Source organism: Oryzias melastigma, linkage group LG9, assembly GCF_002922805.2.
Source record: "Oryzias melastigma strain HK-1 linkage group LG9, ASM292280v2, whole genome shotgun sequence".
Taxonomy (NCBI): domain Eukaryota; kingdom Metazoa; phylum Chordata; class Actinopteri; order Beloniformes; family Adrianichthyidae; genus Oryzias; species Oryzias melastigma.
Window position 1 is genome coordinate 21,407,206 of NC_050520.1, and position 12,100 is coordinate 21,419,305.

The following is a 12,100-nucleotide window of genomic DNA, read 5'->3' on the forward strand; positions in this document are numbered from 1 at the left end:
ATGTTGATTTCTCACTGACTATAACCTAGTAGGAGCCACAAAGTCTTCCTTAACCCTTTAAAAAATAATTGCATTTATGCTATTGTTACTATTATAATAAACATAAATTAACTGTTGTTTATTTTGCATGAATAAAACATAAACATTAAAAGAAATAGCTTTTCTTAAACTTTTGACAAAAGTCAAGTTTGTGATTTTCTTTCAAAATAAAAGACACCCTGCTACATATGATCATCTTAGTACAGCAACTGTAGTAGTATGTGCAATGGCAGCAGTGATTTAATAAAAATACAGCTCATTTTACTATTTGTAAACTCAACTAAGCAAAATGTAATCTGAGCTATAACACACTTAATTTTTTTTGTTTTTTTTGTTTTTCAAAATAAAAAAAAATCTGCTTTATAATCCGGTCCACCTCAATTCTGGTTTGTGCCTTTGGACATCTATTGTTTTTTTGTGGACAGGACGCACAAAAATGTGTCAAAATGTTTTAGTTCAGCTTGTGATATGCACTGTCCAACTGTTTGTAAATGAGTTAAAGCTAGAGATAATTTACTTTTTTTCCCCTTTACAACTTTCTCAGTTATTACTTTACAGTTACTTTTTAAAATTTAGAAGTTTTTAAATTTTCTTTAATAAAGAGCCACAATGGGGGGGTACAAGAACCTCATGTGGCTCCAGAGCCGCAGGTTGCAGACTCCAAGCTACTTGAATAGTGCTATATCTACTTACATATCCATGTGATTTATTCTCATTTAAGGATTCTTAATGACCTGGAAAGGTATATATATCTGATTACAAGTTATGAACCGGATAATGATAATTCATGTAAAGAAAATTGTTAGGTAGAGCTGGGGTGGGATTATATACGTTTTTTCCTCCCACTCTTTTTGGAAGCTCATGACAAGCTTTATTTCAAAGGCATGTTTTCATCTATTCCTGATTTACAATTTGAATAAAGAAATAATCAGAAATAACATTTTAAGCTTAATTTTCTTTGTCTATCATGAAAAAAATGTCACAAGAGCATGTTAACAACATGTTAAGCATGTTCCAACATTCATTGGAGAGGGTCTTTAAATAAAAACAAATAAACTGTCAACCATTTAGTTCATTTTTTGATAAAATTATCTGTGTATTTAGTTACAAAACCTTGATCATGCTCACTTTCTGTAATACCTTAGTTCGGATTTTATTTTATTTTTTATGTATTTTTTTATTTTGCTCTGGAGTATCTGGTAGCTCAGCCTAATGACGCAGTTGCCAAGTTCATCAGGAGTACTATGTCCTGGAGGTACAGTATATTATAAACTCTCTGAAATATATTTATTATTTCTTTTAACCTAGGTTAAAAAAATAAAACTTAAATGATGATAAAATCCCTTTATATGTCTTCCTGTTTGCTCTATAGGCAAAAAGGGTTATTTTTCTTGTTTTATTTATTTACATGTGGCTACAGAGAGAGAGGCCTAAAGCTCTCTGTTTGGTTGTACGTGCAATCTGCAGTTCAAGCCTTGAAATAGTCCCTGAGAAAATCTCGGAGGCCCTTGTTTTGCTTTTTTTTTCATTATGTTAGGAGAAGCTCCTGCAGTGCAGCTGTGAGCCTCTGTCCCTCTGAGGGAAACCTAAGACACAAAGTGTCTTTTAATTTGGCATTTTAATGTAGATGAATCACTTTCTCTGGCCCACGCAATCCATTTTTTTCTTCTTTTGTAGTTGTTTTTAGCTCCTTCTTAACCTCAAGGTTACAAAAAAATCTAAGACGACAGAGATAGCAAAAGAATAAGAGCCCTTCACACAAGACTTACACCCTCCGTTTAATAGCCGACTGAGGTGTTTCTCCAGCATCATCAGATCAATGGGGAGTAAATAGCCCACACTTCTTGTTTCACAGTGGAGTATTGATCTTTCCCTCAGCCTCTGCTTCCCTTTCCCCAGCTTCTTGTGTCTTTCAACCCCTGGGACTGCACTGATTGCCATAGATTGGACAAGCTAACAAGCCCATGATGAGGAACCAAGCTTTCCTTTCTTCTCACAGGCTGTTTCATTTTTTCTTTGCTGCATAGACAGACAGACATCCACACAGGGACCTTAAAACATCAGATCTACACAGCTCCCTGCCATAAAGGACTGTGCTGTTTGTGTTTTCTTTCCTGTGTTGTTCAGTCCTGCTCAACACAGATCGGATACTGTGGCAGTGCGTGTCTTGGGAAGGTTTGCCAAACTGATAGAGGATACCCCCACCTAACTACAGAGAAACTTTTAGATGTGTTTTCTTCATCCCACTGGAGACTTTTATTTTTCCAGCTGGAACCCCATCTGCGTCTTAACCAGCATTTCTAAAGATATCCGAAGTGGCCCAAGGAGAAGCACGTCCACTGAGCTGGAGGACGGCGATGCAATGACACGTGGGTAAGTTCATGTCAGCAACGTTTTTTTCAAAGTAGATCTGAGGTGAATAGGAGGAGAGAAAACTCCTCCCTTCACATTCTGGCCTTGCTGAGCTTGCATGTAAGCAAATGGCGACAGAATATAACTGTTTTTAGAAAAACATTATGGAATAAAATTCACAGATTAAACATATGATGTGTCGACGTGTGTTAGCTTGAACGTGCACAGGCTCATTATTGCATGCAGTTTATTTTTTTTTTTTTTTCTGCTCGGCATGCAAAGTTGTAATAAATCTTCGAGGGCGCTGGAACAAGCTGTGCATGTGCTGCTGTGCAGTTTTAGGATCAATACGAGCTGTGTTTATTGAATCTAGTTGTTGTTCCTGTGAAAACGGAAAATAAACCAGCAGGGATAAGCAATCAGATGTGCTTTTAAGGCTCATTATGAGCCTGTTGGGTATATAAATCTGTAGGTTTATGCTTAAGCCCTGCATAGACCATAAATTTAGACTATTCAGACTATTCTTTTTTCTTATTTTCAGGTTGTAGTAAAAACAAAACAAAAAGGTTACTAAAAGCTAAATTTAATCTTTTTTTTTTTTTTCTTTTTTTACCTTTCAAAAAGTTGTTAAAGGGAATAGAAGCCATGTATTTAGATATGCCTTGGTAGTACCTTGGAAACTACAAATAATTGCAGTTTTAATCAAAGGTTAAAATATTAGGAGAACTAGATGAACATTAAAAAAAATAAAAAAATAGATGTATAACTGTGGCAGCTGCACAGACTCCAGAGCTGAGTTAAATAACTATAAAACTGATCTTTTCCTCCCATTCCAAAAATCAGTTTTAACTAATTTATGATAAGAATTGTTTTTAATGTTTGATAAAATGTGGATGGCCTTTGTGGCTCAACTGTACTGTAATTGAACCTTCACTTAAGAATTGTTTAAAAGCCCAGTGCAGGAAACACTGGCTGTACCACAACACAACAGGCAAAATAAAAAAATACAAGAATAAAACAGGGGTCTGTGAATGTATCTTGAAACATATACACACCTCCGTGAACATGAAAATTGTCGAATAAAGTCATGTTAAAGGAATAGGAAAAAACAGAGTGAAAAAACCTATACATAGATCAATTTAGATCAGAATTTAAGTTTTATTTTTTGTTTTCACACATTCTCTATACTAATTTTGACTGTTAACCACCTCCAGGAATATTTTAATCATCTAGTTTTGTCCCATAAGGTTTGCCATAAAATCTTCAGAGGGGGGTTGGATGTAGAATTATGCTCCTTAACATCGCATTAATGTCACCCCTTTATTCCTGAATACGTTTTGTTTTTATTCCTAAAATCTGTTGATTTCTCTTTTATCTTCATTATTATGTGACTAGATAAAGTTGTTGTTGAATTGTTTCAATTGCACATTTAGTTATGCGTGAAAATCTGCACATAAATTATTTAAATAAGGATGTTTTATAGGGAAAATCCTTTGTTTCTAAGTTTTATTTAATTGTTTGGTTAACAATTTTTAAGAAATTGCATTTTGCTAGCAACATCCAAATTAAAAGCTAAAACAAAATAAAAAGTAAGTTTGTAAGCAAATATAATATACAAAAAAAAAAGGTTTTCCAAAAATAGACTGATCGTGAATGCATTCTATAATCAATTATTTAGGAGTCACTTTATAGGCTTTTAAAAGAACCTATGGTGACATCAATGTAACTGTGTTCTGTGGTTTTGTGGTATATTCCACCTTTTTTTTTTTTTTTTTTTAGGAAAAATGGTTTTAATTTTAGAAAAATATTAGCTTTTTTATTTTCTGAATTATTGTATTTTTACCAAATAAGAATCACTTTTTCTTAACTTCTCATTTTTTCTTAACTTTCTCCCTGAACAACCAATATCTTTACCTTTACTTCATAAATATTCACCCATTCTTCCCTCTAAGTCTGTGTTTGTGATGTTTTAGGCAACTCTGGGAGAGATGACAGTTTTAACTAGACCTATTAGGTAACCCACAGGGTGCCCTCAGCACTGATTTGAGCACCATTAATTTTCTATTATGGAGTGCTAGGATGTGCCCCTGCACAGTCATTCACCTGGCTTATTGAGTCTCACACACACCAACTGTGGACTTTTCCAGGGCGGTATTGCTGAAGGTTTAGTGCGACCCCTCTGGGAAGCTAATTTATTATTTGCAGATATCGATCTGGCTGGGCAGGCCGGCCAAGCCGTGGCTGTTGTTGACTCTGCTCTGGCCTGTGGCGACTTTAACCGATTCCAGATTGAACTAGACGGATAGTCTGTGGCTGTTAGAACACTGTTAGTAGTTGTTTCAATTCCTTTGCTTGCTCAGTGTTTTTTCTAAATAAAGTGAACAAATGCTATTAGTAATGGGCAGTAATAGGAGGACAGACTTTATCTCCTTGTTTATTGAACTTTTTTTTCTTTTTTTTTGCCAACAGATAAATAGGCAGACATGTCCAGACAACCTGCACATACACATACACTCAAGAGCACACAGAACACTGTCTGGCTTGTCCAAGGGAAATAAAATCACAGTTAAGAGGAAGGAAAACAACTTTAGAAGGTCAGACAAAACATTTATCAAGCTGTGTATGTCTAGTGGGTAAATAACAGAGAGACAGTAAAGGCCATGACTCTGAAACCATCAGATAACCACTACAGATCATCACAGAGTCGGAGGAGGACGCATATTTCTCAGAGGGTTGCCTTCAGGCTTGTCTTGACTAATATTCTCTCCAGTGTTGCTTTTTTTGTTTTTCCATAAAATTGAGCTGCTGCACCACACACCCATGACAATGAAAGAAAATTTGACATTGGAAGAACAACAATCCCAAAACATTTAAGTTTTCTTTTGATTAATCACAGGTACAGAATATATATATATATATATATATATATATATATATATATATTCCTGGAAAGTATTTTTTTTTAATCTAATGCAATACTTGCTTACTTTTGCACAAATCCACAAAAATGTAAAAACAAGGACTAATCAGCAGCTTCGTGCAAGATTCTTCAAGGTTTTTCCACAGCTTCATGTGCAGCCTTTCCTTAATTGGTATTCTGTCTTCCTCAGAGGTGAAACAGCTGTATCTGCACGTGTTTGCCTACATATTTGTGTGTATTTTTGTGCATAATTGTGCTCACCCAGCTATTCAGAGGACATACAACCAAAACAGGACATAAAATCTGAAGTTATCTGAAGTAGATGATGAATAGGAATAAAAAGATATGGTGAATAATTATAACTTTTTATTTATTATAGCTTCTAACCTTATCTTTGTGGAGAAAAATACAAGGTTTGGGAATTTTGTCAAGATGAAAGCACTTCCAACCTGTCCAAATGTGTCTGTTCTCTTTCTGTAAAGACGATTTCATGGTTGAAAAGTCTGTCTTCTGTAGAATTTGACATAACTTCAGAAGATGGCTCGCATTCATCTTCCATAAGGGTCACTAGAACTGAGACAGGGGTCAGAGGGAAGACGTCGCTGATGAGAAAACACGATGGAATGGATTTTCCACTGTTTTGCCGCGAAAGCCCTGTTAAAACTGTTTCGGGAGGACGGGCAGCGTGCCCACCGAGCGCTAACAGGGAGGAAACCCCCTTCTCTATGTTCCATGAAACTTCCAGGACACATTTGTTTGAATGCTGAGAGAACCAGCAGTGTGTGGAAGCACTCACCGCAGCTGGTAACTGTCTGGAGAGGGAAGGGGAAGGGCAAAAGAAGAGACTTGATGAATGACTCGATGACATAGAGATAAATATACATCAATGTTATTTCCTCAGCCCAAAAATAATGATATTTTCAATTTTGTAATGGATGCATTTTTTTTGCTGCTCATAAAATAATCTTAAAAATGTATTTAGTTTTAATACAAAATGCAGAGTTGATATCAATGTCTCAATTGAACTTAATTGAAATCAAACCAGCATTACATGAATTTGAAGAAAGAAGCATGCAAATTTTGTGACAGCTAAATATACTGAGCAGAGTGCCAACATTTTTTTATTTTTTTATGCACCAAGCGTTAATTGTGTTACCTGGCTCCACATGACTAACAAGTCTGAACAGGATTAGGATCGGACTCTGATGAGCATCAAGCTCTGATCTGTTCTCTGAGTGAGAGAAAAATTAAAACCACAGAGAAAAAATAAACATCCTTTTTGTTATGAGCAACAAGTTCTTTGTCTTGTTTGTTCAGTGCTCTTTCTTTAATGTCCACGATGTTAATTATCTGCAATTAAAATGGTACCATATATGTACAAATCTATGAACAACTGCATCAAATATGTTAAGGCTGATTTCTTGTAGCTCTTTTCTGAGCTTTTTGACATAATTCAGAAACATCCTGACAAATTTGTTGTTCTGGGCAAGAAAAGGGGCATTACAGTCTTTAAGACCCTGATCTCTCGTTTAGTACAGGAAAGAAACCCATGAGCAAAACCTGAGCAAGAAACTAATAACAGGGCGAGGGAAGATTAATAAGCTGCAAAGGACACTTATGACACCTATTGTTTCACACCTCTTGTGTAGGTGCTCTTACTAAAATGTATCTCCATGTACTTCATAACTCTTCCTTGTCTGGCTTTTTCTCAAAGAGACTTTGTGGACTTTACGGAAAGTAGTTTTGTGTGTGTGCTTTTCAGAATGCATTTTAATGCCTTCTTTGTCAAATCATAACTTAAACACTGACTGTGTCTAAAAGACTTGAATGAGTGTCACTTCCAATAGTGGAGGCCACATTTTCTAATGCCAAAGCTTAATAAAAGTCTGTGTTACTCCGACAAAGGAGACCGATAAATGAGGATCCTTTGGCTGTGGAGAAGAAGGCTGAGTGCCTAGGCTTATTGTAGCCTTAAGAAAAAAACAAAAAACTCAACAATCTCAACAACTTCTTGATTTTCACTTTAGTAAAGTCTAGTGATGGAGTTACAGCTCAAGTTGAATCCCCTTTGGCATGATTCCACAGTTGGCAGTACACGATATTCCGTCCTACTGTCTTCATGCTTATTTATGACTTGCTTGCTCCACAAGACCAACTTTCAGCTGTGGTTTATTCCCAAACTAGCATACAAAGAAAATGTTCTTTTAGCAAGTTAAGTTTTTGATGCAGTAAAACAAAACAACACTATGAACACAGTTTAATTCACTTCAAAATAGTTCATATTTTGTTGCATTTGCCTTTAATATATAGAAAATCTGAATTTGTGAAATTACACAAAAAAGCATAAATCAGTAAAATTAACTTATGAACAAGAATTTCAGTGCACAGTTGTTTTGCCTCTTTCATGGTTGATTACTTTTCTAAATATCATTGTAGATTAACTTTGAGGAGTCTAATTCCATAGGTGTGAACACTTGAACTGCTCTGAAGATGACACCACAGCACGTTTTTTCAGTATTCTGAATTTTATTTTACTAATTTATTTAGATCAATACATAGGAAATAATAAAAAACAAGAAAAGAAAACGACAAAAGAACATTTTTATATAGATTACGAGTTAAAATAAATGACTTTAAAATGTTCAAAATGGAGTCAGAAGAAGTTAAAACTTTTACTTTAATTTTAGGAATGATTTTCCATCAAACTCCTCAATAAAATATCTAAGGAGCTAATGTGGGGCCTAATGTCAGTGATCTTTCTGTTTCTGTTGACCTTCATGCTGTTTTTTTCCCCCTAAAACTATAGAAATATTTTATAAAATATGAATATAAGAATATGTTCTTTATTTATCCCCGAGCTGAGTTGTTGTGTGTTTTTTTTCTTTTTTTCATCATCTCCTGCAAAGACAGATCTCAACTTACATGATCATCTACATATTAGTTGCCCTGATTTCAAATGAAAGCTTTCCTAATCTCAAAGTTAAAGAGATGTTCAAAGATTACACTCTAACGTACACACAGTTTCAGTCTCTATTGGCATATTGACCTCACACCATTGAGGCACCAGGATGCAACCAAGACAATGAACGAGGAACATCTCTAAATCGGGGAAGAAATGGAATCCACAAAAAAAAAAAAATTAAAATTTTACCATTTTAAGACTAATTTGAATTGTAAAACAAACAAAAATTGACTGCCAGGAGGGCATTGACCTAATAGAAACCAAAGGTAACTTTGAAGCAACTGCAACGTTCTATGGTTGAGATTAAATCACAACATTTAAATATGAAACACTCAAAATTTGCAAACAACAAATCCATGAAAATTGACCTAAACTGGAGGAAGGGAATATGGTGTTGCAAAAGACAGATGTTCAAGGAATACTTGCTTCAGCGTTCCAGAAATTTGAAACTGGGACAAAATTAGACCACTCAGGATAACAATGACCCAATGCAGACGACTACATCAATAATCTTGAGGTTTCATGGGAAACACTTAAATATCTTGGATTGGTGTTGGTAAAGCTTGGAGCTGAGTCTGACTGTCCATCTGTTTTATGATTTAAAGATTGCTTTACACCAGCAGAGCCCATCCAGCCTGAATCAGCGGGAGCAGTTTTGCCTTCAAGAATGGGCAAAAGTCCCAGTGGATGGAGGTGCCAAGCTTATGCAATCATATCCAGACTTGCAATTGTACCTACATCAATAGGTGGGGGGAAGGGGGTGTTTTCCTACAATTATTACAATTATTTAGGTTCTGAATTTTCAGGCATGGACTAATCCAATTCTGCTTAAAAGAAACTGTAATCTACCCTTCTTCACTTGTGTTCAACTTCTGCTCAGCACCATATACACCCCATAATCTGGATCTCTGGATCTCCTTTATTTTGTGTGGTGTCTAGTGTGATTTGCTCTTTTGTGTTGTAGTGTAACACTTGTAATAAATCACTTTACTCCTTTGTCCTGCTATGTAAGGTTTTGATAAAAACATGCTGGAATTGTGAAAGCTCTGGCTTTTGAAAAAAATGTGATATAATCCATAAACTATGAGGACTCTTCTTTTTTTTTTTGACAAAATGTCTTGTCTGTATAAAAAGAAAATACTTTTTACTTCAATGTACCTGTAATAAGTACAAAATCTAAAAAAAGACAATAAACACCATAAACATCTTACATATATAATTATTTTTTGTAGTTTGTAAGTTTTTGCATTTACCATTCACCTTTTATTTTTACTAAGGTTATGGTCACATATTTAAAAATGCAACCAAATGGCGACCTAAATGAAACATTTACAGCAAATTCGGCAGGTGGTCATATAGCGAGCCTGGCAGCATTTTTAATCAGGAGGCGGCAGTTGCACTTTGCACACTGCGCGGCAGTGGTGAAGGTTTTTAGAAAAAAGTTACATTTTTACGGCGACTGGACATCGGTCAGAGGCTGGTTGAGCAAATGTCAAACTCAATATCTCCCTAATAAAAAAATTGCACACAAGCGTGCAACAATGTTGGCTAGATATGCAGTCAGTGTATTTTAAGCCTACACATTGGATAGCAATTTTAAGTTTTATTCATCCCTAAAATGATGAAAAGTTTTCAAGTTTCCCATTTCTGAACTGGCTGAAGTTTCCAGTCATGCCCTTTAATATAATACTGTTACTTTCTAGGAAACACCTTTGTCAAATCCAATCGAGAAGACATTTTACGCTGCTGATTTAATGAGTTCTTTTAAGTGAGTTTTTTTTTTCAATTTTAATTTATGATTGGCTGAATTACATCATACCCCATTGTAAACTTGCGGCAACAACCTGTAGCTACTTGACCTTCAGAGCTGTAAGAGTAAGGCGAGAGAAACAAATGTATATGGTTTGTACTTCTTAATATTACTATTTGTGTGATTTTCCTGTTAACATGATTTAAATTTAGACATTTAGACTGGGCATTTAATAGCGTATATCATGCAACATAGCATTCCCCACGAATCCAGATTTTATGTTGACAAAAGTTTTTTAAGTTTTTTTTTTTCTTTTCTTTTTTCCACAAAGATATTTTTATTATTTTATTTCTGGTCTTAAAATATGAAAATTACAATATTTTTTGTAAATGTGAATTTTAATATAATTTTATGTAAAAAAAAAAAAAAAAAAAAAGAAAAGTGTCTCATTGCAAATTTTTATTGAATTGTTCATTTGTTTTTCTTTTTTTTTATTTTAGTCCTAATGTTTTTACTCTGTCTGCATTGTCTTCATGAAAAATTATTCAGACTTTTGCTTTATTTCAAAGTCTAAAAAACAAGTTAGTGATCTTAATTTTAACGTGGTTCTATGATGTACCAGCTAGTGTGAACCCTGCCTATATGGCAGCTGCGACAGCTTGACTCTATATAGGATGAAACCTTGGTTAATTTAGTCAATAAATGAATGTTCCAAACTTTTGTAATAAACTATGTGGTGAATTTTGGTGAATAGTCAAAGAAGAGAAGAAAACTGCTCCTATCAGCATTCTTTCAAAGTAATGCTGTAATTACAAACAATTGGATTAACCTAACATATTCAGTATTAACAGCTTTCGGATGCAGTCATGGATGGGAAAATAATGGTTTGCATTACAAAAATCTTTCACACAAAATGTTTCAAGTGCTACAGGCATTTATGTATGAGGACTAAAGTGTATTCCAATTAGCTTAACAGCAAAGCTTGATGTTATCTAAAATAAGCTTTCATGTGAGATTTTCCACCCCTGTTTTTTATGTACTAGCTGGAGGCATGCCTTTGTTCCCCTTTTGCCCTAATTTGCTGTCAACCTGTTTTATTTATTTCTGTGCTTGCAAAAATTGCCTTTTGACCTTGATGATTACAAAAAGTATGCGGACTGAAAAGGCATTGATACCCAGAATTCAGCTGACTGCTGCGCGAGGTTATTCATCATCCTACCTCAAAAGTGTTGGAGTTTTGCAGTGGTCAGACTTTAGTTTCCACTTCAGTGTTTTCATTATCTTGAGAGGGCAGAGGAGAGCTTTCTGCCAGTGGCTTTGTAGACCTCAATTTCTAATTCACTGCACCAACACATGCCCACACACACACACACAACCGAGGAGATGTGCGCTGTCCCTTCACACACCAGTAAACATTTAAGGATGCTACATCTGCAACATAGGTGAAAAAAAAAAGAAAAATGTTTTCCACTTTGGAAAAATTTGAACATCGAAGAGCAAATCTCACAGGTCAGTGGTTCTTATTCATTTTCAAACCTTTTTACTCTTAAATTTTAATTGTCTAAGTTAATTAAAAGTACAAGAACATTTGTAAAAACAAGTGCTAAGTACGGTGGCCGTGATGTCCAAATCCCATCAACAAAACACTCAATGCAAATAAATAAATAATGAAGATGACCATGAAAAATAATAATAATAAATAATTGAAATGAAAACAAAATTCCAAAAACCAGAGCACAAATACAAAACTGTACACACTGATCTTAACTATTTACTGTTATGCTGTCTTGTGATGTGCTTTCACTGGATGTGACTGTGTGTCTGAGATTTACTGTCCTGTCCTTTTCTGATTTCTCTGTGTAACATGCCAAGAGACTACAGGTGTAAATTAGATGTTCATCAATGTACATGTCATTGTCCCTAATAAATAATTAGAACCTAAAAAAATATATAAATATATGTAAATAAAATATCTTTGAAAACATTTTCATCCACTCAGCAATGTCCCACAGTACGTGACGTTCCTGGTTTCTTCTTTTGTTTTGTTTTTTAAAATTTTGTTGTGATTTCGAGAAAT

The 12,100-nt window shown here is 34.8% G+C and overlaps 1 long non-coding RNA gene across 2 annotated transcripts in view; it reads left to right on the forward strand.

The window, feature by feature from the left end:
* The window catches only part of LOC112148913, a 40,602-nt gene that overhangs the window by 10,564 nt on the left and 17,938 nt on the right, over positions 1 to 12,100 (forward strand). The window contains exon 2 of one of the 2 annotated variants that reach the window (XR_004948450.1): positions 2,308 to 2,412. This is a non-coding gene — a long non-coding RNA (uncharacterized LOC112148913). Of the gene's footprint in view, positions 1 to 1,767; positions 2,413 to 12,100 lie in introns of those variants that run through there. The other variant, XR_002919713.2, reaches the window with a different exon arrangement.